Raw genomic sequence first — 10,884 nt, forward strand, 5'->3', positions numbered from 1 at the left:
ATAGCACGATTTTACCTTACCTCTAAAATATACATACAATATAAAAGATGACGGGATTCGTTTTCTTTTTCTTTTCTTTTTAAGTTGCATGTAATACATAATATCCGATCAGAGCAACGCGAAATCGTTAAAAAATTATCTTCAAGAAGTGGCTGGCAATTTTTCAGGCATGAAAAACGATCAAATCGCGCGCTCGCGCATAGTAGCAAAGAGAAACTGTGGCGTGGCATCGAGAAGCGATGAATTAAAGTCTCGCAGGGCCAAAGCTGAGGCCCACGGGAGAACGAGTGAAGAATCCCGGCGTGACGGCCCACCTGTTTTGTCCACCCGTTCGCTCGTCCATCCGTCTGTGGCCCGGTTGCGCCCCAGTTGGCACAGGTGTTCCTTTAACTCGGCTCCGTTCTCCTTGTCCATCTCGTTTCATCGTAGCCGTCCCTCTTTTTATTTCAAGGTGGTCTCTGTCGCTCTCGTCCGTGATCCCCTCGTGTCCTCTGTTCATTACGGAGCGCCACCGGGACCGAGAGTAAGCGCATTGAATTCAAGAGAGAAGAGGATGGGCGTCGGTGAAAATGACGGATCGGCAAGGAGTTACGAAGTGACAGCCTCGGACGGATGGACGGATAAGCTGGGCTCGGTGAGGCAACGTGTGAGCACCGTTCGTGTAGATAGAGCTCGTGTACTGGAACGAGGATCGATAGAAAGATCGATGTATGCATAAGCATGCCATAATGAAAGGGTGGAAATATTTGTTGAGCGCGGCTCACGGCAAACGGTGTTCGTTATCGGGCCCTAACTATTAGAGGAAATTAATTCATAAGTAGATCCGCGCGTTGCTCCGCTTACGGCGTTGTATTGTTTATCTACAAATCGCGCGTTAAACGTGGGACGCGGCACGCATAGGTATGCAAAACGAACGGCGGAATTCATTAGATCGCGGATCCGGTTTTTCATCGACGAGCGTCTTTGAGACCGACCACGAGAAACAGATGGACACGAGCGAAGCGGATCGCGTACGTACGCACGACCCGCGAATAAAGAGACCGCCTGCGTGCAAGCATCTGTCCGGACGTGTCGAGCCTACGCGTCGAGACGATATATCGTCGAGGACGCAGACGTTATTCTGGAAAGCGGAGAGAAGCGATGCACGGTTTATTAATTAATAGGTTTCGTCCGACCGGATATACCAACACACGCAGTTCTTGAAGTAATTTCTTCATGTACATGTGTATCTTCTTTTTTTCGTTCAGGCGATTATTTAGCGTAAGAGGTCGCAGAACGTATCACAGGATACGACTGTGTTTCAAGAGAAAAATGCTTACGAGGTTGATCTACTCGTTACCCTACCATCCTTTCGATCGAACCGATTTCAAAGAAACCACTGATCGAACAACAACGCCGAGGGCCAACCTTGCAGCCCCGCTGATCAAAAGAAGAATCGACTGCAGGAATTTATCGCCGCGTCTGCCACGCGAACGCATCTGTCCCCCTTCAGCCAGTCTTTATTACATCGTAAGAACATAAGAAATCTCTCCACGGATATTAGCTTGGCCATATCTCTTCTTCATGGTACGCATCCGCGCACCAAAAGAACATCAGGCCTGTATCCTTTGTGCACGCGTTACACGCGTCTATCTTCTCTTTGTACACAGAGAATCTCGTTATGGAATCAGGCGAAAGAATTGAAAAAATTCCTGCTACTTATTGTAGTATGATTCATACTTTATTACGGATCCGAAGATCGCATTCTGAACAGACTTAAATATACCGTTACTCTACTGTGCTTATGTGTCAGACCATAAACGACCGAATCTACTTCGCGTACGCTAGCCATTTTAGCCATGCGATTCTTAACATTTTCGCTGTGATTGACGTATACGTTGTATCGCTTCAATTATCTAAGGATGTAAAGTGTTATTGATGCAACTGTTACATTTTTGCCTCCATACTTTTCGATGAGATGATTTGTAAAGGCAAGGGAGAACAAAGTATAATAATGTATTGGAACAAATATTATTACTTAAAACAAACGTAAACAATAATAGCTGTATTTTTTAATAAATGTATCTACCCTTTAACCAAACTATCCTTTAATCAGAAACTTCTATAACTCTGAAATTAACGAGCTATAGGATAACTCAATTTCAAATATGCAGTTCGATAAATTTCAAACATAAATACGATATAATTTATCTTCGTTTATCTTTCGAATTGCTAGGTTGCATTTAGAATATAGAAGATTCGTAAATAAAGAAATTATTATATCTAGTGGATCAAATACCTGAGCATCCGATCAGTATTCATTACTCTTGGTTAACAGATTATTCGGTCTAACAAAGAAACTTTAGGAAGTCCTCGGAGAACTTACAATTATCGCTGCGTTACTGCAATTATTACGTATAGATATCCCTATCATCATAGAATGCAATCATTAGCTTATGACCGCAGAGCTGCTTTTTCTTCGCCCTCGCAGGAAAACTACGATCACTGCCATTTTGTTCACCAAAGTGTTAACCGTGCAATCTCCTTAATCGCACCTTGCGTTCCATCAACTACAAGCTGCAAACAGCCATAATCTTCGTAAATACATCCACAACGACGAATTAATTAAAATGTCTTCATTCTCGTTTCCATCGCGTCGGATATGCTCCGGAACCGTTTACGTAGGTGCGCGTCTGGATGAAGAAAGAAAAAAGAAAAAAAAAAAAAGAAAAGAAGGAAACGGACGACACGCACGATGGGGCCAGTGAAAGACATTATCGCGATGTTCCGCATAGGTGTATCGAAAAAAAAGGGTTGCGCGGTCGCGGCTCTGAGGCCCGATAGATTTCTACGCGATAAGCGCCTCTGGGCTGGCCCACGAAATTCATATGCATGAGCCCTTATTATATGGTATTAGCTATGCGCACAGGTGGTTGCTTCGGCTAGCTAGAATACGGCCTTCTCGTTTAATATGTAACACCTAAGTATACGAAGCTGCGGCTGCTGATGCTACTTCTTCTGCTTCTGGAGTCCAGCTCGGCTGAGCCGCTCGTGCGTCATTATTAGTCGACGCTGTTGCCTTCGAATTATTTAGGCGCGCGTCAGGCTGACAATAGCCGCGTGTTCGGTAAGATTACGAACAGCCGTCGCAGCTTGTTGATCGAACTACATATTAGACGCAGACGTCTGGGGGGAGTTAGGAAAGGGACAAGAAACGTTTAGAAAACGTTTCGGTTATTTAACTCTCAATTGGTATCAGTCGTTCACGTAATATATTTTCTTCCATGCGTCTTTTAATTTCCTGCGCCAGAGACAGTTCGCTTCTCAACGGTTGCTTCTAATGCTCTTAAAACCCATGACTGGCTTTTAGACCGGTTATTTGCTGATTGATCGTTTAAAAAATTTCACACCACCAAGAGTTGTATGGAACTTCGACTCGAAGCTTCGTTGTCTTAAAATATTCGTTGATAAACGATGCTATCGAGGTAATAAACGTTATCATTGATATTCGCTATCTGTAGCGTTAGTTTTGAATTAATCGAAAGGTTGTTTGGTTAAGTTTAGACTTTGTAGTTCGCTGGTTTTAGCAACGTTCACGATGTGTACGTAAATTATTCGTCGATTTTATTTCCTTTCGTAAAAATGTAGAAAAAAAGAAGACTATTCTGTCGAAATAAAAATTCGTAGACTCGTATAACCTGTAATACAATTTCAAAAACTTTCACCGCGAAAGAGACCTGGTCGAGCTTAACAAAGAACCAAATTTCAATTCTCAACCGCGCGACAGAGATCCGTCTTCGACTCTCTATAATCAAATACGAAAAGTTCTCGGAGAGTATCGGGGCTGTTACGCGGGACACGACAGGAAGAAACACGAAGAAGAGAAACTCGCGATTACTAGCAGCAATACGGTCGGTTGCGTTTCACATTTGGCCGTTTCCCGGGTTGAGAAATCGGCATCGACCACGTTTCCATCCGGTCGCAGCCGCGTTGAATCGACTCGCGCGAAACGACTTTCGAGGCAAGTCGGTTTCCATGCTCGCGGGCGCACGAGGGAAAGCGGCTCGTAACGGAAGGGCGGGTCTCGGTCTTTTTGTGCGCCCTGACATTCTTGCAAGTTGAAATGAATGCAACCACGGTGTCCCCTTTGTCCATGTGGTCCGCGAAGCCTTCAATCTTTGCGTGTACTGCTCAGGGTCGGACACGTCGATCCCTGGGAAGACTTTGGCCTCCGAAAACGGGAGATTAAACAGACGTGCAAAGTCATTCCATCGTCGTCTGTCTTTTGTTAACGCTCACGCGTCCAGATGGTCTTGCGTGGAATTAGATCAACGGGCTGATGCAAAACTGCGAACAAAATTTTGTTTCGCCAGTTATAAATGAAACTTTTGTACGAAATTCTCAAGAGCGATCGTTTCTCAATGTCGTGAAAGTTGGAGAAAATTGAAAGATGTTCGTAGCTTTGCTTAACCGGGAAAGTTTGAACGTGTCAGTTTGAATAGAAATTTCTTTACTCGCAGATAATTCTATAACTATTAGTTTGTCTCTTTATATTAACGTATATAGTTTCTTTTTTATTACATATAAAGCATGCATTTATATAACGCATGCATTTGCCAGTACCGAGAAGAATCTAACTGAAATTGAATTATCTTTTCTACGATTTATCTTGGACTGTATCATTACAAAGGTCTCTATCAAATCTCTTAGCTAACAGGTTAATACCTACGTTCGCTGCTATTGATGTACCTTGTACCCTTTCGATTACCTAAGTATCTATATCTGTATGCCACTGACGCAAGTTGTTTTTCTGCGTATTAGCAAACTAACTTGGAAAGATGAAAAAAATTATGAACAGTTCGTTCGAACAAAGATTATTTCTTAAAACAAGATACGATTCTGAAGAAGAAACGTATAAATACCGAAACTGGAGTTGTTCGCAGCGAACGTGTTAACTCTTTGTTCGGATGGTCTCTTAATCAAGAATTTCCCCGATTCTTTTTTCACGATGAAAAGCAAATCAATTTCAAATAAATCGATTCTAATTGTTCGAAACGTAGATCGCCCAATACCGTAGATAATCGTGTACTTTAGTAAGGAATCTAGGTAGATTAATTACCACAAGAAAAATCAAGAAAAATGATGAAACAGTGCGTTGCGACCATAGTGAACTATAGATAAATTACAAACGATACACGTCTGGCACTGACCCAACAAATTAGAAACTAGTGCTGTTCGAAACATTAAAATTTTCTCTCGAAAGGAACGAAAAGGAAGTAAGGGAAGAATGGATTCTTGTGCAGAGAAAGTTCGCGAAGGCGATAAAAGTTTCGCGCACTTCCTGGGAAAGGCGTAAATGAGCTAGCGCACCGGTTACACGCTCCTTGCTCCGATGATAATATTTTTCACAGGACGAGTAGGAACAAAGGACGAGGAATGGCCGCGACAGAACAATTAAGCGCCGAATATCGTGCGTTCCATGCAAATACGCGCGGTTCACGCTCTCGTAGCTGCGACCAAGACGTATGTATTTACAACGCGTCGCACAGTTAACTTATGCGAGGGCCGCAATTAGCTTAACCCCCTCGACCGTCGCAAAATTACTTACAATATAGCCGCCGTCTAGAACTATCGGTCCGGTGATCGCATAATTTTACTTAGAATGCCAACGATCCTATCCTTCCATGGTCTAAGAACGCTCGTTTTTATTCCCCGACATACAGCCACCATCTAGGAAGGAGAATTATCGTAATGACCGTTTGAAAAACCTTCTATTATTTAGTATCTTATAGATAAGTTTACGATGAAGTAATTAATACCTAATTGCATACTACAGAGGACTGATGGATCTCTAGGAAATAGTACGAAATGGTACACAATGGCGCATTCGATCAGCTAACTCGGTATGGTGCAGGACATAGCGGCGCAAGAATAACTATATATGTAAAATAGCAATCGCTAATACCAAAACATCTAACTGCCGTATCACGCATAATACCAAGTAACATTGAAACAGACTTAGAATCGAACGTTCGACCAAACATACCCGTGAAACGATAATACGAGCAAAAGCAACTCGAGAGGGCGTTCTTCCAATGGCGGCGATGCAATGCTCGAGCAGTCCGCTATCAAAGACCAAGTAACGTGGCGTTCAAACGATAGATCGGGAAACGAGACGAACCTGAAGAGGCGACAAACGCTATCAAAAGCGTTGACGTGTACGAAATCGACATTTACCTTCGTGGTGAGCTCGAAAGAAAAAAAATGACGGGCCTCGAGAGACGAACGAAGAGGCTGGGAAGCATAGCTGCGGGAGTCGGTTCCCTGGCCGATAGCGTGGTCGTCGCGGCTGGCTACCGCGTCCCGGTCACGGGGACCAATCGTTGGTAGGTCTGCCCCACTGTGGCGACCGGGTCGATCTCCGCCTCTCGGTGACACGCCTTTCCCTGGAAGCGGGCCGACACCGCAAAGGCAACCGGCGAGAGGTAACACAATCCGCCGAGAAGCAGCCCCCAGGAGATCCAGTAAAATCAATAGACCAATGGCTACTTGGACGCGTGCGTACTTAACGCGGATGACGGACATTGCCTCTTTCTACGGGCGGCGGTTCCTGGCGGCGGTTCCTCCCGCCGGAGGCAGGGCACGAAAGGTTTGCGTGGAACTCACCCCTCGTGCCCCTCCGCCTTCCGGCGTGGCCTAGGCGAGCAATCGACAGCGCACGAGGAGAACGAGCGAGGGGCAGTTTCGAGCGCGGATACGTGCGAGCAGCAATTTAGCCGAATCATTCCTGTCGCATGATTTATCACCGTCGCCCTTACCACCGTGTATAACGTAATAGTGGTAATAGTGGTGGCTCGTGGACACGAAGTTTCTGCCAGCGTAGGCGAGCCGCGCTCCGACGACCATGCAAAGTGTTCACGATAAATCTTCGTTCATGCTATGTGTAGCGCTGCACGACTCCCCGTGGTCGGAGTAATCGTCGCGATATACGTATATATTTTTCCTTTATTCCCTGCCTCTTCTTTCTCGCTTTCTCTTCAATTTCTTGCCTTCTCCTTCTTTCTTGCGGTCTCAAGCCCCGGTTCGTGCGGTTCCCGCGTCGTGCAGCAAGGACACGCCGCGCAGGTCGCGTGGCGCATTGCGTGAAAAACGAACGCGTCCTTAATTAAATTAGTCACGAGCTCCTCCTGCTTGATTGGGTCACCATGATTTTTTTACACACGATAGTTTATCTGGGGTGATTTACTTTGGATTACGATAAGGAAAGAAGCAAAAATTAACCTACCGATGTCGAAGATAGGTATACTTGGAAAAATATATTACTTATAATGAGGTTCGTGGCTGGAAAGAAGGTTATCGGAAGGCATACAGATCCGATAAGTTTACAAGGTTCCCTTGATACGATCTTAATAACAGAGAAGATTTATATTTTCGTGGTTAACCAAGTTGATCATACGTACAAATTTATCATTTACAGTTACAAGTCAAAGGAGGAGCAAGTAGAACATGTCGCTCGCTTCTCTTGCGAGCCATTTTTCCAGCCACGAACACTATCTTCGATGGTGCGAAGTAAAACATCGAAATTCCTGTTACGTCGCGCTTACACTTCACAGCCTATCACAGCAAAACGGATTATTTTTTGAAATAATCGTTTCGATATATCCATTTTTACGTCAATAATTTGTAACTTGTTAAAGCTCGATCATCTCGATTTTTGCGCTGCATACAGTGACTGCTAAACGCTCGAGAAAATATCAATATAAAAATATAATAAACACGTATCGTGTTCCAAAGGCGGAATAAATACAAGGACTCGCCGTCAATGGATCGGCGATTTCATAAACTTCTAGCCGATAAATATTCTCGATGCAAAAAGTGCTTCGTTAAATCAATTAAACAATCGACTAGACTAATTTTCTTAACGGTGATCGTCAACGAGCCACGTTTCCAAATTTGAACATGACTAATCATCGATCTTCTCTAAATATGCTGTCGTGTTCTCTGGAAATATGAACTCGTTCAGTAAGTTTGACAATGCTTCGGGCGAAGTAAAGTGCCCCGGAGATCTCGTTTTCAGACTGTTAATAAAATTTGAAAACGTTTCATTTCGCTTGACGCGATAGAAACGCGTTTCTAAGACGAAAGGGCGTTCGTCAGGCTTTTGAATAGTCGTTGTTCCAGAGACTTGCAGAGGGATCGTTCTTGTTGGAGCCCTCGAGGCAAGCAAGGGGGCAGTTTAGCGGTCAATAACTAAATTACTGTGACCACATCGTTTAGCAGATTTGGTGGTGCGAGGTACGAGCGAGGGGCCAAAAACAGGCGAACCACAACAACCGAATCCTAACAGGATTTTTCTGGCACAATGAAGGCAGTGAGAGTCACGCAGCTATCGGTTCGCACATTCCTCCGCCGTTCTACCGAAGAACGACAACTATTCCACCGAAAATTGAATTTTATTTCACTCGCTAATAAAAAGTAATATATTGGGTTGGCAACTAGGTGATTGCGGATTTTGTCATTAGGTGGTAATTACATGTGATTAGGTTGCCAACCCAATAGGTCGTTTTCAGTTAGACAATTATTTTATTCGTCAATCTGCGTGGATCCAAGCCTCGATATCGTAAGTATCTTGATACATATCTTGTAAAAATATACATTGTATATTCATTCTTAGGCTCGTTTTTTATGATAAAACAATTTAGCCATTTTCACTGGCAAATCGGACTAAGGGATTAAATTCGCTGCTCCTTCGATGCATAGATGTAGTAACTGCCAATCTTTAGTCCACGATGTAAAGACAACGGTTCAAGTACAATAAACCACGATTCATTTTTTCAATACAATTGAATATTTGAACGGCCCCGTAAGAAATGTCAACCATAACTTGATCACGATCGATCGAGGGCGTTAAACAACCTTTCGCTTCGCTTTCACGATCTACGCTTAACCGGGATGCGAGTTCACACTGTAAGCGAACCTATCGGTTAAACGTTGAATAAAAAATGAGCTGCCGTAAACTATGAAAAAGCTGAAGTTTGTAGCAATGATGTATCCATATCTTTGTAATTATTACCGTGAAACACAGTGCGTTTATGGCAATCTTTAAACTCTGATATCACACGGTGAGGAAACTTCCGAACGTTTAAAAATTTTTCTTGGTTCGTTTAAATATTAATTGGTTAATTTATTAATTTATTGTCTGAACTATCCGACATGCTACTTACGTTGCCTGGACGTTCATATCTATAAACGCAACTATTCTTTAGAAGACGACAGGACCGAGGTAGAAAAGTACAACGTTTTAAGATCGATACTCCAGAACTTGTTCCTGAGGGGTAGCTAGGCATCGATCTGTTGTTATGTACCTTGCTCTGTCGAGAAAACCGCACGCGAGGAGTCTCCGTTGCAAGAAAGAATTTGCATCGGGCTCGTTGCCTTCCTTCTTCCTTTCCGCCAGTTCGATTTGCACGCGTGACTCACGCTCGTGAACAAACTTTGAAGGTAAATCTCTTTTGTGGCCTTTATCGTCCTAAAAATACAACCGAATACCGAAATTGTTCGCGATCAGATGCCAATTTACTCTTAAACACCAGTTCGACTCACGTTTCTTCGCTCGAACGCTTCTTGACTCTCTTGAGCGTTCATTCAGGCCATTCTCGACCGAATAACATGTTTCCGTTGCTGGAGAATTTCTCGAGTTTGAGGAAAATACGCAGGAATCTTCGATGACGTGCATGATTTCGTTTCGATTTTATACGACAAATTGAATACCGATGTGATACATGAACGGGTAGCTCCGCTTTCCGCTAATTTCGGTCAATTAAAAACCAACCAAAAATTAAAATTCATACGTGCCATAAATTCCTAGTCAACTAATTCGTAGATACTAAGCTTTCTTCCTCTTTCGACAAATACGATTTAATTTCCTGTCGTTACCTACTTATTATTGCAAGCCCTTCGATCAACTTCAAACTTCTTTTCTCTGATCAGACAGAAGCGAAAGCGAGTCCGAAGATTCGAGGAACGCGAATTAAGCGTTTGTCGAATATCATCGGACGATACATACGGTATAAGGAACTTTTACCAAAATGATCGCGTTGACAGCAGCGAAATCAGCATAATTTTGCAAGAAAAGCTCGTATACGTCACAAGATGATCGATTGTTTTCGTTTCCTCGACGTAGCTACTCGGAAAGAATTTAAGTGGCAGCGGAGTGCGTGCACGCAACCAAATGAAATTGATGATCCGCACTTAGCAGAGACACTGGCCCGAGAAACCTTCGCGTGAGTCCTCGATAGTAACCGAGGAATTACATACCTAACAAATTGTTTTTTCTTCGATTTATACGGATCTTCGCGTCCAGCACCACCTTCAGCGTGCAAAACATACTTCCAACGATCTTCGAAATGATCCTTCATTTTTTTTATTCGCCATGTTATTGAACTATTACGGTGTCTTTCGATTACCGACACCTCACGTAAGAGGAAAAACTAGCTAAACAGCACCTGCGTTTCGCTAAATCGAGCTAGAGTCGAACTAAATGTACGAAGAACAGGAAACGCTCGCATTCGCCACGCAAACGTCCCGCGTTTCCAGCGTATCCGCTACACCGCTGTGCAGCGGATTTTCCCATGAACGACACCGTTTTGTACGTACGCCTTCCAATTGCTAATTATCTGGCAACGACAGAAAATAAAGATCATCTGACACGGGTCGATGCACTGTGCGCAAAACTTGCGCTATGATTTTGGAGTGAAAATGGGAAATTATGGCAGATCGATCGAGGAAACAACGGTATATTGCTAGTGAAAAGAGATAGTAAGATACGTTGATTCGAACGTCTTGCTCCGACGGAAGTTAAATCGTAGCAGGAAATGTTTGAAAACTAACCAAGACTTTTGTGCG

General features: G+C 43.5%; 1 long non-coding RNA gene across 1 annotated transcript in view; it reads right to left on the reverse strand.

Annotated features, from left to right (window-relative positions):
• Positions 1-1,259: 1,259 nt before the first annotated feature.
• Positions 1,260-10,884, reverse strand: part of LOC139989079 (uncharacterized) — a 65,465-nt gene continuing 55,840 nt past the window's right edge. Inside the window, exon 3 of the long non-coding RNA XR_011800260.1 lies at positions 1,260-4,326. This is a non-coding gene — a long non-coding RNA (uncharacterized lncRNA). The remainder of the gene's footprint in view (positions 4,327-10,884) is intronic.

This window comes from Bombus fervidus, chromosome 7 (assembly GCF_041682495.2).
Source record: "Bombus fervidus isolate BK054 chromosome 7, iyBomFerv1, whole genome shotgun sequence".
Classification (NCBI taxonomy): Eukaryota; Metazoa; Arthropoda; class Insecta; order Hymenoptera; family Apidae; genus Bombus; species Bombus fervidus.